This window comes from Rattus norvegicus, chromosome 5, assembly GCF_021556685.1.
Source record: "Rattus norvegicus strain SHRSP/BbbUtx chromosome 5, alternate assembly SHRSP_T2T, whole genome shotgun sequence".
NCBI classification, from domain to species: Eukaryota; Metazoa; Chordata; class Mammalia; order Rodentia; family Muridae; genus Rattus; species Rattus norvegicus.
Genome location: NC_141538.1, coordinates 55,988,727 through 56,013,727, shown reverse-complemented (window position 1 = coordinate 56,013,727; position 25,001 = coordinate 55,988,727). Strand labels below are relative to the sequence as shown.

Here is a 25,001-nt window from a genome sequence, read left to right as displayed (position 1 = left end):
CTATTAATTTTGTTATAGAGGTATTTAGGATTGTGGCAGACCTCTTCAGAGCTTAAAAATTATTTTTCAACTCTCCTAACTATGAAAATGAAAGAATTCATTTTCTTTCCCTGTAGGACACATGAGGGCTATGTCTTCAAGCTAACAAGAGGGGAGTCCTTTGAAGTTTAGCTTTCTGTCATAGGTTCATGTGATCAGGCCAGGCTTACTCCAATCTCCTTTCTCTCACTTCACAGCTGGGTGTCAATTCACGTGTAACTATGAAAATGATGTTCTACCATGATCTTAAGTCTCTACCCCAATGACAGGTTAGAATTCTATAGTATGTGAATAGCAGAGGGATAAATTATGAAGACTGCCTTATATTTCCACTCACTAAGTGCACCTTCTAATACATTTTCTAGTTATGATTTTGGGTGCTATAATTGTATTTTTAAATATTTTTTGTTACTGTTTTTTTGCTGACATAGGGAACAAACCCAATTATTTCTATATTATCCTCAAATTGAAAAATTCCACCAGGTTTACTTATTAATTCTACCAGATTCTGTAATTTTGTGTCCATTTCAGATAATGTTGACTGAAAATGGCATATTTGATTGTGTTGAATGCTGGATATGAGTATGAACTCCTGGAAATACATTTGACTTACATCAATACTATACAGGAGAAATCAATTCTTTAACCCTAAGTGTGATGTTAACTGTAACTTGAGGACCTTCACCAGATGGAGAAGAGCCATTCGGTTCTTCCTGACTGACAATATTATTACTCCCTGTCAAATTTTATCAAAAATTTTTTAATGTTTTGCCTTCAAACAAGATCATGGTCAACTATATTCAATATGCAAAAATATTCAACTAAAATTGCTCTTTGAAATTAAGTTTCATTTCAACATATTGTGTTAGTGTTTGTATATGTATGACTGGATTTGATTTGATACTGTGGTGTTATCTATTTTTACATTATTTTTTATATATCCAATCAACTTAGGGTTTCCATTGCTGGGAAGAGAAACTATGACCAAGGCAAAGCTTACAAGGGAACCATTTAACTGGGGCTGGCTTACAGTTTCAGAGGTTTGTTCCATTACATCATGGTGGGATGCATGGAAGTGTACAAGCCGACCTGCTGCAGGGGTTAAGAGGTCTACATCTTGATCTGAAGGCAGCCAGAAGAGAGACTCTTCCCCAGGCTCCTCTGCAGGAGGCTCTCTCCCATCCTGGACATGGTTTGAACACTAGGACTCCACAAATAACACTCCCACAGTTGAACATTTTCTCCAACAAGACCACACCTATTCTAATAAGGACACATCAGCTAACAGTACAGTGCCATTTCCTCTGGGCCAAACATTCAAACACATGAATCTATGGGAGCCAAAAACTATTCAAACCTCTACATCAACGCATATATATCAATTATATATATATATATATATAATGTGTATACATACATACACATACTTAATCTACAATTATGCTATCTTTCAAAATATAAGCCTAATTTACACTGGCAATCAGAATGAATGTAAAACTTGGTAAACAAATTTTAAAAGTTATTTTATCTAGACAATTCTTTGACATCCTTTGAACCATTAATAACAAATTTATGATCCAATGGGTAAATAGATTTGGGGGGAGGAAGAATGACAAAACTCATTTTAACTGCTATATTAATTGTTGCAGAAAATCTTTAAAAAGTGCATTAAAATAATAAACTTAATTATTTCTTTTTTGGCTCTACCAGTGAAATATCCATTATAATGGCATCTCTTTTTCCAACTTGTGGAACTTTCCCATTATTAGGAAGCTATCAAGCCTGCATTATGTAATAGACATCTCATGGGCCACAAATTGTTCTTTACTCTTACTTTACTGACTGGAAGTCATAAAATTTACTTTTCTGTATTTCTACATTCTTAAGGAATCTTCCCCATTTTGTGTTGTGAGAATTTCACTAGTATACATAATGTGTTTTGATTAAATTTAACTTTAACTTCCTCTGCTAATTCCCTAATCACTATTTCCTCCAAGTTTCTTGTGTATTGGGAATTGGTTCTAATGTTTTGTCTTAGTTCAGCTTCCAAACACCACGCTTCCAGAAGTTGAAGGGCTCTGCTCCCGGCTCACTTCGTTTTGTAATAAGCATTGTAGAATAGTCAGTGGTTGGGAAGGGAGAAGAAGGCAGGACTTTTAGATTGTGCAGGCAAGTGACCAAGGAGAGAGGGAGGAAAAGAGGAGAATAATCATGACTCAGAGGGAAAGAGATGAGAGTTAGGAGCTGCAAAAGAGAAAGCATCCAACAATGGAGGTGGAAAGGGAATACGACCCTATGTGGAGTGGCCCAGAAGTTAACAAAACAGCAAAGATAAAATATAGATTTAGAAGGCGGTAAGCCAGGAACACTGGAAGGGAGTGTGTGCTACCTGCAGGGAGGTTTAGAAGTGCCTGGCAATCAAAATTAGCTGGTGTGTGTGTGTGTGTGTGTGTGTGTGTGTGTGTGTGTGTGTGTGTGTTCATTTCATTTGCAAATCCAGAGCGCGTGGCCAGATGCAGCATGTGAGGGACCCATTGAGAGCATCAAGTGGTTTAATCCACTGCTAACATTGGGTTCTGTTTAAAACATTCTGAGCCCAGCAGTGCTATCTCTATGTATATGTGTGTCTCAGAGGAAGAATTAAAAATATCTGGGAAATACATTTTTAATGTTCAAAATCTTTATTCATCAAGTAATTCCAAATTAAAACTAATTTGAGATTTCACCTAACCCAGGAAGAAAGACTAAGATTGAAAGAAATAACAACAAATGCTGGTTGGATGTTGAAAGAAAGAACCCTTATTCATTATTGGTGTTAATGCAAACTGGTACAACCACAATGAAAACCAATGTAGAGGTTCCTAAAGAGCTAGAATTAAATCTAAAACATGGCACATCCTTTTCTAGTCAAAATATTTAGGCTTTAGGAACAGTCTGGCTTAGTTTGTAATTACAAAGTATCTTGAAAAGTATTTGTCTTTCAGCTTTTAAAATAGTTTTGAAAGTAAAGATTAGTATGTTAAAGACATTTAATAACTGTCTGAGGGTTTTTAAATAATGGATTCAGTTTATTTTATGTAACAAACTTGCTCAGTTGTGACATGCTTTTCCAGGACATTTTAGAGAATGTATTTATTTAATCTAAATTATCAAAATCATTGTAATAAAGTTATCTATAAGATGCCCCACTGCATCTCTAGTGGCTTTAAGAAATCTAGTGGTGCCTTTTAGATATAAATTTGTCTTACAGGTTTTCAGTGTTTCTCACAGAAACAACCTTAGGCTTTGTCAATTTTCTCTCTGGCTTCTCTTCCGCTTCATCAATTCTTGATCTCATCTGTCCTCTTTTATTCAGTCTTAGTCTAAACATCCTTTTCTAGTCTCACTAAGGAAACCTTGATCCATGACTTCAGACATTTCAATGAAAAATCTTCAAATTGTAAACATTACTGAAAATGCTGATTTAAGTAGATCCTACCCCACAATTTGAATGTGAAATGTTTTCTTTCCTTTTCTCTTCCACCAGTTAAATGCATAGGAAGGAGTGTGTGTGTGTGTGTGTGTGTGTGTGTGTGTGTGTGTGTGTGTGTGTGTGTGTATAGAAACAGACACAGATAAAGCATCTGAGTCCATCTTGAAGGATATTGACCAGAGCTTATTTAGTTTTAAACAAGTAAGGACTCATGCCAGAGCCAACAGGAACACGCAAGTTATACCGTGCTGGTCCCTCCTGTTTCAGCTCCAGTCCGACATCAAATTGCTGTCACTGAACAAGAGACAATTACAAAGTATGCAAGAGTCTCCCTTCTGCATTTTCTTCACTTAAACATCACTGGTCTTCACTGCACACACCATGCCTCTAAAAGGATATCTTGTTTACCTTTTAAAAGATTCCTTAGTTATGTTCAGTGACACAGAGGGAGAGCACGGGTTGAAAATACACCTGAAAAGAAGCTACCCTTCAGCTGAGAAAAGCTGGGGAAAGTGAGGCATAGATGCCGCATTTTAAGGAAATAAAGTGCAAAGGGGAGCATGCCCTGTTTGAGTTGGAAAGCTTGCACACCATAAAAAATCAGAATTACACAGCTTTGATTAGAGTTGAAAACTGGGAGGATCATCTGTGCATCTCCAGCTCCCGATTCAGATGGTGATGGGATGGTCCTTGATCTTACTTTGTGTCACTTTAGGATGCCTGCTAAGTTACAAAATGAAAACAATCTCAGGTTAATATTGCATGAATATTTGGAGAGATTATTTCATCTTGATGGCTACTAATAATGCAACAGAATATAAAAAATGGGCATCAACAAAATAGCAATGTGTTATTTATTTTACAGTGAAATCGGTGGCTTTGTCACAATCTATTGAGAGCATTTTCTCCGTATGTCTCTATTGTTTTAATTGGACAGAGTGTCGAGAAAAATCATCTGTTGCTTTCAGCAAATTCTGTTCATTTAAAATGTGTACTCAGGAGTGCTGTCTGTTGGCTTTGGTATATTTCTAAAATAAAACTGCCACAAACGTAGTTCTTTAAAATCAAGTACATTGGAAATCTATAATGTTGAGACACCATGCTGAGCGTGCTAGAGGAGACCCGGTACTGGAGAGGCAGGAGCTTCCTGCCTTTAAGTATTCACATAGATCCTCCCGTGATCTAAACACCCTAAGATTTCTCATCTCACTTTCCTGAGACTAAGCTCTTTATCTATAGACTGAGCATGTCGCTCAGATTCAATCCATAAGCATTTAATTGACAACACAACACTATCAAGTAAGGGCATTGGAATTCTGGCTGTGGTTTTTTCAAGACTGCTTGTCCTTGGGCAAATAACTCAATCATTTTGATCGTTGCATTCTTCAGCAGAAAGTAAGTACAGCTCCTAGTTTTTGAGGCGATTATATAGAAAACTATACATGAAAGTGCAGCTAATGCTGTGAAATCTTAGTATTTCTGAGTGGTGTCTGCCTACTAGAAAAGAAAGGGTAGTTTCTTTATGTGACTAAATGAAGGGGGAAGAGCTAAAAGCAATTATGTTTACCACTAACAGGAAGCAACCCCTCTGATTTTAAAAATTGTTTGCAGAAGTAGCTTTGAATATTTAGAGGCTGAAAAACTCGAAATTTGATTATTGATAATCTAACTCTTTCTATATTTCATACGATTATGTTTTTGATGTTTGTTTGGAAAAATGAGTCACTTCCATACAAATATTGCAAAGCACACTGAACAGTCACCTAACAAGAGCAGTGAGCTCACAGGATGCTTCCTACTCTTCTAGTTCTGTTAGCTGCCCAGGGGGTCTATGCAACCGGCCTCTGTGGGGAAGATGAAATACATCCCCTCAGCAGTGTTTAAAAACCAACAAGAACAAATCAATAGCCTATAAAATGAGTGTCTAAGTGCAGAGGGGATCCGTTGGAAAGCTTTCTTCAAAGCAATGCCATACATTCAAAAGGCTGTAATGCTGTGCATAAGGAGAGACAAAGAAAAGCACAGTTCGGTTAAAGACCTCTTAAGGATAGACCAAGTTGCAAAAATAGTGTTTGTGTAAGTGGGAATTTCATCTATATTTTTTGTTCACGATTTATTATTGTCTTGCTTAGTTTTAAATTCATACACAACATTATTTTATCAATAGTGTCTGTATGTCATGTCTTCTGTATACCATGGAATCATTTGGAACAAAGGTTAAAAGTAATTTAAAATATTTATATCAAAATTATTGAAATTTACAAAATGAAACACATCCATTATAATTCATTTTCAAAGAGTATTAATTTCTCATAAACAAAAATTCTATTGCAAAAAAAAATGTTTTCTGAGTCAGCAATAAGACTGAATGGTCCTTCACCACAAAACCAGCAACCTGGGTTTGATTTCAAGGATGAACATGATGGATGGAGAGCTCAAACCCTCTCAAGCTGTTCTAAAACCTCAACAGATTTGCCCAACATGCAGCACATAGACACCTTGTTCCAGCTTGCTTGCTATTGCTGTAATAGAACTCTAACGAAAACTAAGGGTTTTTTTTTTCTTTTTTTAGCTTTTACATTGTAGAGGCTTGAACAAAAATGGCTCCCACAGGTTCATATATTTGACTTGAACCCCAGTTAGTGGAATTTTAAAAGAAGGATTAAGAGATGTGGCTTTGTTAGAAGAAGTGTGTTACTGGGGGTAGACTGAATTAAAAACAAAATATTTTTCCTTGGTATGGTGTCTCACCCTCTACTACTTCGTGTTTATGTGAGTTTGAATAATCTTTTAAGTTCTTGTTTCCTTATTGTTAATTACTGCAAAAAACTAAAAAAGACATCTCAGCCAGGTTGCAGTATCGCTGGCTGGTGCCCATGGATCAGGATGTAAAGTTCTAGTCAATGCTCAGCCAGTCCAATGCCTATTTCTTCCTAGTGAGATGATAATGCCACTGCAAACAAGTTTCAAGTTAAATGTTTTCTTTTATAAAAGTTGTCTTGGCCATGGTTTCTCTTCACAGCACAGAACACACATCCCAAGATACACATCATAATCACAGTATATCATTGAGGGAAGTCAACAAGAACTTGGAATCAGGAACTAAAGAAAAACCATTGAGAAATGCCTCTTACTAGCATGTTTCCAAGGGCATGCTCTGACTGGTTGTTTGTCTCGTTTTATTTTGTTGTATTCTGTCTGTTTTTAAACCATCTTATTGCCATGTGCATAAGCTGACATTAACAACAGTAGACTGTTAGTAGGGCCCTTACATATCAGTCATTAACCAGGACAATGTTCCACAGACTTTCCTACAGTTCAACATGAGGAAGTTCTCTTTTTCATTGACATTCTTTCTTCCCAGAAGACACAGGCTTGTTTCAAGTTGAAAAAAAGAAAGAAAGAAAGAAAAAAAGAAAGAAAGAAAGAAAGAAAGAAAGAAAGAAAGAAAGAAAGAGAGAAAGCAACCTAATCAGCACACACCCCCCACACACACACACTCACTCACTCACACACACACACACACACACACACACACTCACACACACACACACACACACACTACTGTAATAAAATTTAAGGTGGTTTCTTAAAAGTGAATAATATCAAAAAACAGCAGAGAATAAAAATTTTAAAAGCTTGAAAAAAGAAGAAAATCAAACCACTTGGAAACCAGATTGATTAGAATAAAAATCACTTAATTTATAAGGTAATTAAAATGATTTTTATGATTATTATTTTGTGTTCATTGTGTAATCATTCGCTAACATTAACATATATAGTTGGAAATAAATAACAGAAAAATATTTTAATCATATTTTAGTAGTGAATGTTGTTTTCACATATAGCTTTAAGCCACTGACTGTCATATATATTTTACTTTCCATGCCCACTGTGACAAATAATTACAACTTTCTCATTGTTTTGAAAAATATATGATAAAACAAATTAAAGAAAGTCGTTATTTTAACTCATAGTTTGATGACAAAGTTCTCCAAAGTTAAAAGACCTTGGGCACAGGAGCCAGTGTTCCTACCACACTTTAGTGTGGGTCTTCTCATTTCATTTAGCCAATCTACAAGTTTTTTAGACATGGCCAGAGGTTGGTCTCTCAGGTGACTGTATCCTCTGTCTAGTTGACAATCAATATTAGCTATCATAACCACTCCATAATCTTACCCTTGAGCAGAGTATATGTATCTAGTTCTCTATGTGGTCCTCAAGAAAGCAGACAGAGTAACAACACAGACAGTAAACAACACAGTTTGTGTAGCAATTTAAACAAGACTATAGTCCATCTTTCTTCACTTTTCAAACACAAATATGAAAGGTTAGCTATCCTGAAGGTAATATAAACTACATAGAAATGTTATAACATAAACTATATAGAATTTTTATCATGATTCCTTGTATACAGTAATTAGAGTCATTGTTCAAGAAAGCTAATGTTACCATTAACATTCAAAACCTAATTAGGTAAATGTTTCCATGAATTTCAACTCAGCCAGCTAAATGAGTTAATGAAAGAAGATTTAAGTATAGCAAAACCATCACATCCAATGGCAACCTGATATGTCAGTTATTGGCAATAGTCTTTTTATATTGTGGTTTTTTGCTTGGCCAGCACAACTGTACGTAAAGAAAAGCTATATGACCTTACTTAGTGTGGAGTTTGCTTATTTTATTCTGAACTTTCTACATGGGCACTAAATCTATATCACTTCTCTTTCTCAAACACCCAACTCCCCCTATGTTCTACCCCGCCTTTCCAGTTCAAATCTTTTCTTTGATTATTACTGTTTCATACCGCACACACCTCTCTGTATGTGCACATGTAGATACCAACTAGTGAGTACATTATCATTGATTATGTGTGCATGTTCCAGGATTGACCATTGGAATTTCATAACCTATGCACAAAGTCATTTCTATAGAAAATGAATTAACCCTCTTTCACTTTTTATCTAAGGATGGAACATTCTTAACATTTTCCTGTCGGCTTTGGCATATTAACTGGTGCTGTGATTATTCTAGTCTTCTTCAGGCAACCATATTGTTAACACATCATGGTTATGTTTTCCCTGTCATATCTAGGGAAAACTATCTAGCTTCAGTCATCAGGGCCCTGCGACTCTTAAAGGCTTTTCCTACTATCATTATCAATTGTTCATGACCTTGAGGTGTGAGGCTTGTATTTCAGATACTATGAGTTGAAGTTGGCACCACACCATCATTTATTCTCTACATTTTGACAACTTATAGATCTTTGTAGTGGACTTTAATTGTTGAAAAATATGCTTCATGATAAGGATAAGAGATAAACTTATTTGAGGGTGTATTTAAAAAGAAAACAGATAGAAAATGGCTTAAGGAAATGGTAGTAGTAGGTTTTCTCTCAGGTTAATGACCAATCCAGCCATAGACAGTTTGCTAGGTTTACAGTACAAAGGACGAATTCCTTCTTGAGTGAGCCTTAAGTCCAATTAGATAGGTGTTGGTTACTTTCAAGATTAAAGAGCTGAGACTGAACCCCCAGTGAACTAGACTATGGGGGGAGGGCGGCAATGGGGGGAGGGTTGGGAGGGGAACACCCATAAGGAAGGGGAGGGGGGAGGGGGATTTTGCCCGGAAACCGGGAAAGGGAATAACGCTTGAAATGTATATAAGAAATACTCAAGTTAATAAAAAAAAAAAAAAAGATTAAAGAGCTACTAGTGATACTACTGTGGATACCTTGTGAGGTCATTCACTTCTCTAGTTTGTAGACTCTACAGATAGATAGACTATTGGTCCCTCTTTTTAGGCAGCTGACGTAACACCTTCTATTAGAGCTAATTTTTCAAGGAATAAGTAAGTTCTAGCTCAATTCCTCCAAGTCCTATCTCTGAAATATATATACTTTTGACAATAGGCTTTACTTTCAAGTTCTGAAAGTCAACCAAGAGCAATGACAATAGTCTATATTACTTTTAGTGGATTCTTGTATTCCCCTAACTAACAACTACAGGGAGGTTTCCCATACTTGTACCTGGGATTTTGTTGGAAAGTACATAACTATTAGATATTGGGGGAGGCTCCATTACCCCATAGCTATTGGTGGAGAAAATATCACAGTATCACCCAATATGTCATAGTTTCATATGTGTGTGTGTCTATATATGTGTGTGCTTATGTATTTGTATATTCATGTACATGATTGTATACATTTTAAAAATAAGCTTCTACAGTCTGATGTTTTCCTATGACCTTTTAAAAACTCCTTAGTATTATTTGCCTTTCCAATTCCTGCTTTATTACCTTTTTCTTCCCTTCCACAGTTATAAATTATGGTAGTTAAATGAGAAGGGTCATCTTATGCTATATGTTTGAATACCTAGCTCGCAATTGGGAGACTTGCTTGGAAAGGATTAGGAGGTGTGGCCTTGTTGGAGGAAGTCTGTTTGAGGTTTTCAAAAATTCATGCCCCTACCCTCTTTTTGCTTCCCACTTGTAGATCAAGTTAAGAGCTTTCAGATGTTGCTGTTCTCATGCTTTTGTTTTGACATTAAAGACTCTATCATTTTAAATTATAAGCCTAATTAAACTGTCTTATATAAGTTGTCTTGGTTGTGGTGTTTTATTACAGCAATAGAGAAGTAACTAGGGTGAGCACCCTATCCCCCTCCTTGTTCTTCTCATGGACTCATTTGCGCTAATATCTCCCCTTATATGTCTTCTTTAGAGTGCCCTCTCTCTCTGATACCATGGTTCCCTCAATTTTTCTGGATTCTTTAGATATTGCAGGTTATATGTGCAAATCTAAAGATTTAGAGCTATGGCCTATAAGTTGAAAACACATTAGCTTTGTCTTTCTGGGTCTAGATTACCTCATTTACAAGTGTCAATTATTTTGATATGTTCCAATATTCCTTTATTTCTAGATTATAAATGAATGCTAAATAATTATATAGGAAAGCACAGTAATCTTCAGAGAAAATGCTAATTTTGGTCCTCTGGTTTTTAATCTTCTCATCGAGATAAAGGTACAGAGTTGAAACTTCTATAAATGGAGAGCTTGGGAGATGGCTTGGTGATTAAAAATACTTTCAGCTCTTGCAGAAGACCAGTGTTTGGCTCCAAACATCCATATTGTGGCTTATCACCATCTCTAAAACTAGTTCTTTACTTCTATATGATATGATATCCTTTTCTGGAGTCTGTTAGCATTTCTGTCATCTGGTGCGCATGCGCATGCAGGCACACACACACACACACACACACACACACAGAAAGAGAGAGAGAGAGAGAGAGAGAGAGAGAGAGAGAGAGAGAAACAGTCAAATACATAAAATTAAATATCTTAAGAAGTAGAATAACAGCAGATTCACTACAAGGGCCTATCTGTCTTCTGATTCCATTCTCCAGAGTTTCCTTAGAGCCCTATATTCCCAACCTTCATCCCTCACCCCCTCCCTTGGTGTCAGATGCCAATACTTGAAGGCACTATCTCTTTGGGAACTTGCTGGCTGCTCCAGCCTGCTAATCAGGAAAGGGAGTTGCTATCCTGTCATCCATTTCCAATTCTCTAGTCTCATGCCATCTGAGCAGTCCTTCCACTTTGACTCCATTCACTGGAGATTCCTATGCTACTCATAGCTTATGTTTAACCATCTCTCCTTTCTGTAAACTCTCTCTGCCTTCCTCTCTAGCTTGTCTCCATGTCTTTATGTTAAGTTCCAATACCTAGAAATATGTTCGACCTGAATTTCCCAGTGGCTACACATGACTAGGACTCAAGGCACTTCTTACCCGGCAACACCCTATGGCCACATGTTGTTTCTAAGATTCAGAAAGAACAACAGAAAATCAAGGATGCCTATCCAGTAAAGACAAGAACAGACATCAATATATATAGAATGAAAATGATCCCAAACACAGAGGTCTCGACATGATTGCAAAGCAAAGTCAATAGCACCCAAGGCAAGCATGTTTTTGCCAGAAACCAACAACTAACTACAGTAGGTCCCAAAAGAGGTGTAATATAACTAAAGCCCAAGACAAGGACTTCAAAAAGCCTATTATAAATATGGTTAATAACCTTCAAAGATGATATAAATAAATTCCTTAATGAAACAATCTGTAGAAATGAAATGAGAGAAACAGCTCAATTCACAAAAATAGAAATAGAATCACTAAAAAGACTCAACCTGAGAGAAAACTGAAAATGCAAAACTCATGATATAAAAAAGAGGCAACCCTCACCAATAAACAGAGTAAAAAGATGAAAGTGATCACCTCAGGAGATGGGAAGAAAATAAAATGGATAACTCTATTCAAAAGTGTTATTTCTAAAACAATATCCTGACATACTGTCTTAGTTAGGGTATTATTGCTGTGAAGATACACCATGACCACAGCAACTCTTATGAAGAACAACATTTAATTTGGACTGGCTTAGAGTCTTAGATGTTCAGTCCATTACCATCATTGCAAGAAGCATGGTAGTTTGCAAACAGATATGGTGTAGGAGGATGTGAGAGTTTTACATCTTGATCTATAGACAATCAAGGAGAGATTGTCCTACTTTATAGGAATTCAGTATATATGGGAGTTCAAAGCCTTCCTCCACAGTGGCACACTTTTTCCAACAAGGCCACACCTACACCAAACAATGCCACACCTTCTAACAGTGCCCCTCCCAAGCATTCAAACACATGAGTCTATGGGAGCTATCCCTTGTCAAACCACCACATACAATTTATTCAAGAAACGCTGGACACTATGAAAAGACCACATCCACAAATACTAGGAATAAAGGAAGGAGAAGAAACAAAGGCAGAAAAATTACTTTTAACAAAATCACAGGAAATAATCTCTAACTTAAAGAAGCAAATGACTCTTGGGGAAAAAGAATTGAAAAACAGCAAATATACTGGAATAGAAAAGAATTTCCTCATGATCTGTAATAACCAAACATTAAATGTACAGAACTAAATATAAAATTTAAATACGAAAATTTGCTAAAGAGATGACCAACTAATGTATAGAGGCAGATCCTTTAGAATAGCATGTGATTTTCAGTGGAGACTCTAGAAACCACATGGGCCTAGACAGGTGTTCTACAAACTTTTAAGAGACTACAGTTTCCAGCCGAGACTATTATACACAGCAAAATTTATAGATAATATATGGCAAAAGAAAAATATTCCAAAATAAACCAAATCTAAGCAGTATCTAACTAAAAACCTAGCCCTATAGAAGGTGACAGAAGAAAATATCAATTTACAGAGGTTTACCACACCCAGGAAAATACATTCAATAAATAATCCCAGACCAAGAATGTAAAAGGGGAGAACCCATACCGTAACAATAAAATAACAGTAATCAGTAAACACTACACAATGATAGTGCACATTATCAATGCTCTCAAATGCCCAATAAAAAGGCATAGACTAACAGAGCAAAAGCCATCTTTATACTATATTCGAGAAATACATGTTAACATCAATGAGAGGCATCACCTCAGGGTAAAAGAATAGAGAAAGATATTCCTAGACAATGGACCCAAGAAGCAAAGCAGTATAGCCATTTTGACATCTGTCAAAATTTTAGACTTCAAACCAAGCCTAAACAGAAAAGATAGGGAAGGACACTACATAGTTATCAAAAAAAATCTACCAAGAGGATATTACAATTCTATACACTTATCCATCTTTATAAAAGATTCACTACTATACCTAAAATCACATGTTATCCTTCACATAATGAGACTGGGTGACTTCAATTACTCATCCTTACCAATAAATAGGTTATCCAGGCAAAAACTAAACAGAGAAATGTAGTAAGTAAATGGTTTCATAGATCAAATGGACCTAACAGATGTTTAGAGAGCATTTCACCCAAATACAAAAGAATATACCTTCTTCTCAGCAGCTCGTGAAACATTTTCCAAAATTGACCATATATTCAAACACAAAGCCTGTCTGAACAGACACAAGAAAATTGAAATAATACCCTGCATCCAATCTGACCACCACAGACTAAAGATGAGTATCAATAACAACAGAAGCGAAAGAGAGTTTGTGATGTCATGGAAACTAAACTAACTCCTGAAAGAAAAACAGATCAAGATAGAAATGTGAAAGACATTAAATACTTTCTAGAATTGAATGGAGATGAAAACCCAATTTACTCAAACTTAAGAACACAATGGAGACTGTTCTAAGAAACCACTTCATAGCACTAAGTGCCTACATTAAAATGTATAGATAGATAAATACATAGATGCATAGATAGAAACATAGCTACAAAGATAGATAGACAGACAGAATGATTGGTGGGCTGGTGAGACGGCTCAGTTTTAAGACACCTTCCAGAATCCTGAGTACAATTCCCAGTAAAAACATAGTGGCTCCAGGCTCCACAAAATTCAAAGCCCCAAAAGAAATAGATAAACAGTCTACTAAAGTTAAATCAATAGCAAATAAACAATTTAAAGATACCAATAACCCCTATTGAAATAGAAGCACTAATTAAATGTCTCCGTACCAAAAATGCCCAGAGGCAGATAAATTCAATGAAGTGTTCTCACAAATTTTCAAAGAAGAAATGTCTCTAATATTTCACAAAATTATTCCACAAAAGCAGAGACAGAAGGAACATTGCACAATTCCTTTTACAAGCCACAATTACTCTGATACTTAAACAACATAAAGACCCAACAAAGAAAGAGTATTCCAGACAAAATTCTCTTAGGAGATAGATGCAAAAGTTCTCAATAAAATATTTGCAATGTGAATACAAGAACATATAAAAAGATCATCTACCCTGATCAATTAGGCTTCATCTTAATAGTTGCATAGACATATGTAAATCAATATGTATGATCCACCATATAAACAGACTAAAAGACAAAAATACACATGATCATGGCACACATGCAGAAAAAGCATTTGACAAAAGCAAACACTCTGTTATGATAAATGCCTGGGAAACACTAGTGATACAGGATGCTTACCTCAAAATAATAGAGATTTATAGCAAGCCCACAGCCAACATCAACCTAAAGAAAATCAAAGTATTTCCACTAAATTCAGGAAGAAGACAAGAATTTCCACTCTTTCCATATAGTACTTAAAGCCATAGCTGGAACAAATAAGACAACTGAAGGAGATCAACAGGATACTAAAAGAAAAGCAGTCGACGTATCTTTATTTGCAGATGATATTGTTGTATACAACCCTAAAATACAAAATCAAACCATAAAAACATCTTATTCACAAATGACAAGCCATCGGAGAAAGAAATCAGGGAAACAATATTTTTATAATAGCCTCGAAATTACCTTACGATAACCCTAACCAATCTAATATTGAAGCAAAAAATGAAGATATCAAAACATGGTAAAATCTCTTAGGTGCATGATTGGTGGGGGATTAATATAGTGAAGGAGGCCACTCTACCGAAATAACTATGAATTCCATACAATCCCCATCCAAATTCCAACATGATTCTTCACAGATCTTAAAAAGACAATTGTCATTTTCAAATTAAAACCCAACATAGCAAAAGCACCACCGAATTAAAAGACATATGGAAGCATCAGCAACTCTAATCTCAATTATACTACAGAGCTAGAATATTTAAAATAGCAAGGTATTGGCATAGAAACAGGTACATTAGTAAACTGAAACGAACTGGAGATAAGGATGTAAGCCCACACACCTTTGGACACCAGATATTTTATAAAGAAGTCAGAAATACATAATAGGAAAAATAGAGCATCTTCAAGAATTGGTGCTAGTCTAAATGGATGGCTGCATGTAGCATGCTTCAATTAGATCCATACTTAACAGCCTGCACAAAACTCAAATCCAAAAGGATCAAGAACCTCAACATAAGGGCAGGTAACAGAGTTTGATAGAAGAGAAAGTGGGGAATAATTTTGAACTCATTGCCAAGGGAAAAGACTTTCGGATCAGGACTCTCATAGCACAGGCACTAAGAACAAGTAATGAATAGGAGCTTCATGAAAGTTAAACGGTTTTGTATGGCAAAAGGCACACACATCCTTGCTTGTATGTGTGTATATATGTATATGTGTATGTATATATGTCTGTATATAAAGGCGCAGGTTACAGACTGGGAAGCAATTTTTACCAAGCACAAATCCAATAGAGTCCTATTTTCTAAAGTATAAAAAGAACTATAAATAGTTACACATCTAAAAAACAATATCCCAATTTTAACAGGTACAGATATCTAAATAGAGACTCCAGAAAATTAAAATAAGTATGTGATTTGCCGATGTGTGGATGTTGACTTTATGGTTTTGATAAGCAGGCTGCAAACCATACGCAGATTAAGTCTAGAGTAAGGTACTAAGTGCAAGGGAAGAGGCTCCCGAGGAAGGAAAAATAAAATGAAGAGCTATGGATGAACTAGGCGATGGGACTAAGAAAAATAGAACAAGAGAATTAATTGGAGAGTGGAGAAGAGGAAGGTGGCATGGCTGGCACACAAGCTCATGGAGATCATGTCAGCCTGCACAGGGCCTGCCATTTTGAAGACAGGTGGAGGTCCCATCAAGGAGAGGAGAGGAGGACACAAGCTCCCATTTCAAATTCCAACTATCTTCAATTAATAACCACTTGTAATAGGAAATCTATATTTCTCCAATGGATTCTCATTGGGTACAGAAACCACACATAGGGACAGGCTCAAGGCGTAACATCAAATGGCCAGCACAAAACTAACTCAGAGATAGTTTGGGAGATATTTTGTGTGCACATAATGCTGGATGTGTGTGTGTGTGTGTGTGTGTGTGTGTGTGTGTGTGTGTGTGTGTATGTGTGCGTTATTTTTTGTTATTGTTGTTGTTTGTTTGTTTTACTTTACAGGTCTGTAGCATATCTATTATGGTTTTCCATTTTGCATTTTTATGGGATTTCTATGTGTGCAAATGTGTCAGTCTCTGCAACTGAATGTGTTTTTGGTGCTTTTTCTTTGAGTCTTTTTTTCTGTTTGTTTTGTTCTTTGTTGGTTTGTTTTTACTTTATTTTTATGTGTCTGTTAGTTTTTTAAGAGGAAGAAAGAATGGGTGACGACTTGGGTGGGTGGGGAGGTGGTGAAGCTTTTGGAGGAGTTATCAGAAGGAAAACTATGATTAGAACATATTTCATAAAAAACTATTTTCAATTAAAAGTAGAAGAAACAAATAATATTAAATAAAAATGGTATTAAAATACGAATAGTTGATGAGAAGGAACTATAGAGAACATTCCCTACTGAGAATTGATCCATTTGTCTTCTGTTTAATGAATGAAATAAATTAACTCTTAAAGCAAATTATTAATGTTTTATTTACCCTTTTATAGCAAGAGGCAGTGCCGACTTGTGCGACTTGGTACTGAGTCACAGATGGCTACTCCTAAAGCAGGTAGCTCTCAGAAATTCTTACTGCTAGACCATTTTTGGAGCTTGACAGCTATGCTTATAAATGCCTTCCTGTTATCAGTATATGGCTTCTTCAATATCCTGCATGGATGACAAGAGACAAAAAAAAGTAGATTGTTTCTGTTATAAGATAATTGATTTGATTTTGTTATAAGCATTCTGAGAACAGATATATAGAAATATTTGGCATAAATAAAAATAAAAATAATTTGCATCTATAATCTAACTAAATTTAATAAGTACCAGAGCTTGGATTGACAGATTAGAAATTTAAAACTCTGTGTGTGTGTGTGTGTGTGTGTGTGTATGTGTTTGTGTGTGTGTGTGTGTGTTTGTGACGAGAGAGAGAGAGAGAGAGAGAGAGAGAGAGAGAGAGAGAGAGTATCAAGGTAAAACACCTGTTTTAAATTACAGAATATACATTATTATTCCTAAACATAACTGTTTTTTGGAAAAATATCTTGAAATATTGTATTTTAATGAGAATGTGCTGGACTTTGGGCTCTTGTTTTCTTACCATCATTGCTGAAATGGAACAATAGGCTCTCTCACTGATGAGACTTTGGAAAAAGTCTCCATGTAACCTTCTGGGAATAGTTGAAACTCTAACTGAAGTTGCATGGGGATCTATCATATGGTGGCTTGTTAAATTCAGATTTTACACCTGTGTCCATGAGCCTGCAGAACATAATCATTCAAAGTAGTCTCTCCATGGACTTAGCAAGAAAATAATAATTCATTATACATACACACAAATGTGTATGTATAATGAATTATTAATTATGTATATTATATATGCATATACATGTGTCCTTGTAGATAGATGATAGATAGATAGATAGATAGATAGATAGATAGATAGATAGATAGATAATAGGTAGATAGATAATAGGTAGATAGATAATAGGTAGATAGATACATAGGTAGATAGATACATAGATACATAGATACGTAGACAGACATGGTTGTTGTAGATTTTTATAAAGTATCTGCTCTTAAAGTTTACTCTGGGAAGACTCCCAAATAGCATTGTCTATCAATACCTTTCTACATTCCTACTGAACACAGTTGTTTGTGTGGCAGGCATCAGCCCAGAAGAAGGTAGTGATTGTGCTAATGCATTTTCTCCATCAATGGATGACAGAAATGTTTGTGAGTTTAAACAACGTATGCATTTAAATAGACTTAAATAATCAGACCATTAAATGTATGATTGCTCACACACAGTGTGCTGATTCCTTTCTTAGGCTCTGGCTATCCCTTTCGGTCTGTTTATTACTTTGCAATTACCTTGCCATGGATAAGAGGGACTGCTGAATTTATAATAGTACTTCACACTTGCTACTCAAGGATGTTTCTCATGCACTTTGTTAAAAAGGTGACCTAATTTTTATAGTAGAAATTCTGGCTTTGTGTGGGGGTTTCAGAGCTAACAAAATATACTATACTTGGCCCATACCATCATGCAACACCTCCTCTTGCTCCTGGTAGGTTTCTCGCTGTGGCATCTCATTGACCAACTATCTTGAAAGTATGTGTAAAGTCTGAAAAATACTGTGAGTTTGGAGGTGGTCTGCTACATGAAGGCTGAGATATATTTAATAATGTGAATGAGTTTTAATAGTAATAATATTTATTAATATTTGTAGCTTGAGTGGAGAAGATGTGTACTGCAGAAACACTGAGAAGCACACAGTTCAGTCTTCCAGCTTTGCGTTTCTTAGCATCCTGAGTGTCATTTAAAGTCCCTTACACAAGACACTGCTTTATGATTCCCTTACTGACTAAAAAGTGAAGTCCACCTAGTCCTAGGACGTGGCTCACCATTTTTCAATTATAATGAAGAAAGGTCTTGTTTGTTGCAGGCATGTTTCGAGCAGTTGGCTGGTGGGATTTTGAGAGATGCTGCTGCCTGTGACGTGGTGGAGTTATCATGATCAACCACTCAGTTCGGATTTCACCCAGTGGCCATGAGCTTTGTCTGACAGACGGCAGGGGTTGGATCTTTAAAAAGGAGCAAACCAGGTAAGGTGAGAGGGAGACACCTTCTTTCATCACATGTACCAAGGGCTTTAGTGCGCCTCCAGGAGGCACTGAGTAATGCATAGCCTTGAGGTTTGTTTTCTAAGTCCACTGTAGAGGTTGTTAAAGAATGAGACTTTTGTGCTTCACAATGTATTGAGTAATAACTGACTCTTTTTTCTCTCAAGGGAAGACAGGTGATGTTTTAAGGTATACATTAAGTAGGCCTGAGGAAACTCTAGATTTTAATTTAATGCAATAGCCCAAACTTACAGGTGATAGAGTTCTCCTCTACAAGGAGTTATTGTGAAGTCTAATGACATCAGCAATTGTACTTTTGAGAATGCTATAGAGAAAGTGTTGACTTGACATATTCATATTATATATAACATAGAAATATGAATATGAGTTCATAGTATGTGATCTTATAAACATTCTTTATGCTTGCTTCAGTTCAGAAAATTAGACCATTATTCTTGCTTTTATTTCTTTGACAGTATTTATTGTTCTGAATTCTATTCATATTGTAGCTAAAATGATGTTGCACAGTCAGACTGGTACCGTTCAAAGAATACATAATAAGAAACTCATTCAAATCTTACCTAACTTTTTGCTTCACTCTGAAAAATTCTACTAATTACCCATGATCAGACCTTATTTTCCTCATTGACTCTCTTCCACTCTAAAACACATTTTAATGGATCAACAGTTACCCTAGCAAGTCGTCAGAAGTTATTCTCCCTGCCTTTAAGAAAGTCAGCTCTTCTGTACCATCCTTGCTTTTAATGCATTGAAAAGCAAAGTTTTCTGTAGGCTGAAGTGTAAACGCAAAAAGCAGGAATACAAGTTGTTAGTGTCGAAAACATTTGGGTGAGGTAAATGTGCCATACAACCACTCGAGTTCTTTGAAATTTTTTGCAATAGTCCCTTTTAACTTTCTGAAAGAAGATGCTATTCATCCAATATAACTTATATTATATATGATGTGTGTATTATAATGATATATGCATTATATCTATGTTAAATATATATAGCACATAGACACACATATGTGTGCAAACACACACACACACACACACACACACAGAATGAGAGAGAGAGAGAGAGAGAACACCCATTAGAACCTAACATATGTGGATGGAATTAGGACTTCATAATATCTTGCATATCATATATTTCATAATAATATAATAGTCTGTAGAATCATTTGGATGTTAATTATGTTCATCCAAGGTGTTAGCAATCAATGAATTATATTATAACAAGTCTAAGAAGAATACTTTCCTAATGACTTATCAACATGATTCTATGAACCATAAATGTGAAAAGCACTCTCTCTCTCTCTCTCTTTTTAATGGTTTTTTTCATCTTTATTAACTTGGGTATTTCTTATTTACATTTCAATTGTTATTCCCTTTCCTGGTTTCCAGGCCAACATCCCCCTAACCCCTCCTCCTCCCCTTCTATGGTGTTCCCCTCCCCATCCTCCCCCCATTACCACCCTCCCCCCAACAATCACGTTCACTGGGGGTTCAGTCTTGGCAGGACCAAGGACTTCCCCTTCCACTGGTGAAAAGCAATCTCTTATAGATTCAAAACTTTGTTGGAAATTATAAACTTGTGGAAGAATCCCGGATTTGACAGACTGAGCTGATGGATAACTTGTTTCCTTTTCGATGCCGTAGTGTCATCCACATTTAGAAATTTTATGGATCTCTAATAAGGTGCTAGATTCATTACTGGAACAAAGATCAACCCAACTGCATAACATACCCTTGGTCAATCCTTATCACATGTCTCTGGTGTACTCCAAAAGAACTGCGGACTTTTTCAGACCTTATAGTAATACTTACATGTGAGATTCTCAGGTTTTTAGCTTGTTTTTGATGAATGCAGAGGAATATTTATCATAGTTGTGTTTATTGTAGTATTTTCAACAAATCTGATTTTATATCAAAACTTCAGAGCTATAAAAGCGGGTACTGTAAAGGGGAATCGACTGGCCCAATTTTAAGAAAAACTCTCATGCAGCAATCCAATTAGCCATTATCTTTCCGCAACTGTAGAGATTACTTGTTACTTGTGAAGTTTCCTTTCATTCTGTAGGATATTTTGTTTCTGAATTGCCTGAGTCATTAGCTTGGGGAAAAGGTGCAGCAAGCAATAGGAAGCAGAATCTCTTTTCACTGTCTTTTGAAGTAAATTTTGTTAGTTACAGCAGCGACAGCACCTTCTCCAGCAGTGTGTGAAAATACAGTTTGTAGGTACCCTCTGGAATACATTTTCAGTTAAAATTAACTAGCTCTTAAATGAACAGAAATATATACATTATCGCTTTATGTGTCACATTAATTTTCTAACTGTTTGGTTTTCTGTTGTCTGGATTTCAGTTGCCCAATTTTATTGTGACATAGCTTACTATTAAAAAACAAAAATGACAAGGTTTCCACGTTCTTTTTCTCGAAAGTTTATATAAAATATCCATGAAATTTTCATTGATTTGTAAGCTTAGAAACATTTTATTCTTTCCTAAAGTACTCTAGATGGAAAGGTTTTCCTAGCTCAGTATTATAGTATTGTATGTTTGAAAATAGAAGCAATATTAAGCTATCAAGTCAGGATATGAAAGGTGAGATTGTTTTCCAAAGCACTTCTAATAATAGTTTACTCCATGTAATGGGATATGTAGTCTCCAAGGCAGTTCATGAAAAACTCTTGGGTTCCCTCTATGTTCAGTGCATCTATGTTCACAGCCTGCAGAGAGGGAAGCAATACCGCGCCTGTGTATTTCTTCCCATTCTGAGGCCTTCTGATATAAACCCTTGAACGTTTCATAAAGTCGCTCCTCTATCATGACAATTATCACACAAACTTAAATGCTTTATGAAGCCATTCATTTGGCTTCTGAACACTGTTGGAATTTATAACCCATGTACAACAATATGTAGACAGAAACAAAATAATGCCCTCTCTTTCTTTCCCTGGGGTAGTTTATTTCTACCAAACTGGACAGATAAACAAACCAAAATATGCCAATCCACCCAACTAAAGAGAAAGGAGAATTTTAGGACATGATAAACAGATATGAAAGCACAATATTCTCATTATACAATCTGATAACTCCAACACGATGCTAAAATGAACATCATGTCAGAAGAATGACACACTTGATCCTGGGGCACAGGATGAGGTGGAAACCTTGTCATATAGGTAGTGACTGAGCTGAAGGACTATACATACAGGTATAGTAAAATATAAATTAATGTCATTAGTATACCAAACTTACAGTTTCAACTATATCCTGACAGAGGGTAGAGTGGAGGCATGAGAGGTGTGTATAGAGAGCTAAAATATACAAAGAATGCTAAGATCCTTCCCTGCAGAAAAATGTGTATACAATAGCTGACTGAATCAGCACAGCCAGCAATATTCCTTGTCTAGCAACGGCTCTCATATGCTGTCAAACTACAGCTAAACAATTGTCTTTCTGCGAAAATAGACTCCTACGTCTCTACCTTCTAACATGTTTAGGAATAGCTTTAAAATTCTTCACACACAAAAAAAGCGAGCTTTTGCATTTCTTGTTGTCATCGCATTCACGGGCTGAGCTACACAGAGGCACACAAACTCTGAGTGTGTGCCTGGAATTTAACCTCAGATCCTCTGCCTGAAATTTATGCTTCAATTAAGATGGGGGCAGCTGCTACCCACTTTACTTTTCCCGGGAGACTTTTATCTCTCAGGCATTATCCTTCCCTTCATCGTTTTATCATCGCATCAATCACGGTGTTTCATTCCTCGGGAGCACAGCATGCATCGCAGGCACATTTTCATGTCCAGGAAGCAAGCCTACCCTGCTTAGCGTGGACTGCTTACTTAAGCCTAATTAAGTAATTCTGCTGAAACCATCACATCCTTCCTACCAAAATGATCGTTTGGTGAAAATAATAGGGAACACATGAAGACATAGGGAAAGAAAAATAGTGAAAATGCTCAGTACAAGAGGGTCACTATCTGTCTGTGCTTTCTTTGCATAATTCTCAATGAGCCAGGGCACATTACCACCTCCAGCAGAGGAACTTCATACCTTGTAACATCACCTTCACTCCAGTTGTTTAATTGGAAATTACCATAGCTACAAATCATTTCTCAAGTATGCAAAATCTGGGCATTTGTGTACCTATTTTTAGGTGCATTCTCTGACAGTAACTTAGTAGCTTTACTCTAAATATGCAGTCAGGGAAATATTGATATTATTCCTAGACATGTAACTTGTTAAGGGTGACAGCCTTTAACACCCTTCTTTAAGACCTAATTTCATAGCCACATATGGGTTCATTAGATGTGCCCAGTGACTAAAGGAATGTTCAAACCCTTTTTTGTGCGTCAATAGACTGCATAACTCTTTTTCTAGGTCAGTGGAATAGTTTGCCTCTTCTCTGAAATTAAATGAAATGGTCAAAGAATTTGCTTAGTGTTATAAATGCTCAGTGTTAGTTTTCTTGTTCTGCTTTGCTTTGTCATCTTTATCATTTGCTTTTAAGTCCTGGGCTCTTGGAAGAAATGTTTTGTTGAGTTCTATAAACTTCCTATTGAAGATGATCATGGTTATAGCCTTTTGGGAGTATTCTGTTTGCCACCATATTATCATTCATACTATAATAGTATTTCCGGGGGATTATAGCATCATTTTCTTTACAATAAAAGATTACAATTTTTTTCTTAGCAAATTATAGTGTTGAGAGTCAATAAAGCACACTGGAACTCTCTAAACTAAATGTTAATATTGCATGAAATAATAAAAATGGGATTAATATTCTTACTCTCGATAGGCATTGTGTCCATACAACATGTTTAAGGATACAAGGTCTGGACCCAGTCCTTCTCCAAATGCCATTACAAACTGATCTGAGACTTTTAAGCCTTTGAGTTAAGGGCCAGCTAGCAAATTCATGGCTCTGAGTTTACTGTTAGGATGTTTTCAAGTTATTTTAATTAGAAATATTTGAGGGTAGTTAACAGACAACAGTCCAGGTTACTTTATATAGATAGTTTTCGAAAATGTCAGAAATCCACAGAATGTTATCTATTCACTTGTTGAGACATGTCTGCCCCTCACAGCTCCCCATTTTAAAATTCAAAGATTCAAAGAAGCAGCTGAATATCTCTGCCTCCAGGTGAAGTTGTACATTGTGGCTAGGTGGCCCCTGGACAGATATTACCTATTTCTATTACAGATCTGTATGGTTCTTGAGAGTACACAAGTTACAGGTTAGGGCAGCTTAGTTCTGCTGAGGCAGAATAGACAAGTCATTAATAATTCCTGTTTTTCAAGGTCTGTCAGGTATCCTGGGCCAGAAGAACAATCTTCCAACTTCCTGACATATTTCAGCTGTATAGGTAGGCAGCTGGCTCTACAATTTTACTCAGCTCTGGAAGCTGTGTTAGGCATCCTTTACTGTCAGATGATATTGGTCGTTCTCAGATTTCCTACAGGGTTGAAAGACTAGTTATAGTTTCATAGCCAACCCAGGCTATTTAACATTGGGAGAATATATCAAGAAGATAGTTTTCAGATAGTATACAAGCTAACCAGAACATAACGTAAAGATTCTTAATCCTTTCTTAAGTTAGGATAGATAATTAAATTCTATTTAATTGATAAAAATGGACTGGGTGTTAGGTATATTTTGTACTTTGGAAATTACAAAATAGTAAAAGTTACTCTCAGCTCATATTTGAGAGAAAAGGTTTTTTTTTTTTTTTGGTTGGTTGGTTGGTTTTTTTGTTTTTTGTTTTTGTTTTTTTGTTTTGTTTTTAGTTGGACAGAAAAGGTGAAATGTGGCAGAACCTACCCCTAATGAAGAAAGATTTAAGGGGACTAATCCCTGGGAGAGGGGTAGACTGGACTTCCAGGTCACAGGTGAAGAGAAGAGGCAGGAAAAGGTGACTTTTTTTGTACAAGGAGAGCTGAGAGGACAAAATGTAGCTAACAAGATGCCCCCAGTTTAGATGGCAGATCCACCGGGATTCT

The 25,001-nt window shown here is 36.1% G+C and overlaps 1 protein-coding gene across 13 annotated transcripts in view; it reads left to right on the top strand.

The window, feature by feature from the left end:
• Lingo2 (leucine rich repeat and Ig domain containing 2) overlaps positions 1-25,001 on the top strand; it is a 1,315,053-nt gene that overhangs the window by 941,716 nt on the left and 348,336 nt on the right. For all 13 annotated transcript variants that reach the window (NM_001436764.1, XM_087548872.1, XM_087548874.1 and 10 more), the window contains 1 exon segment: positions 18,811-18,970. The gene's annotated coding sequence lies outside the window, so the exon portion shown is untranslated.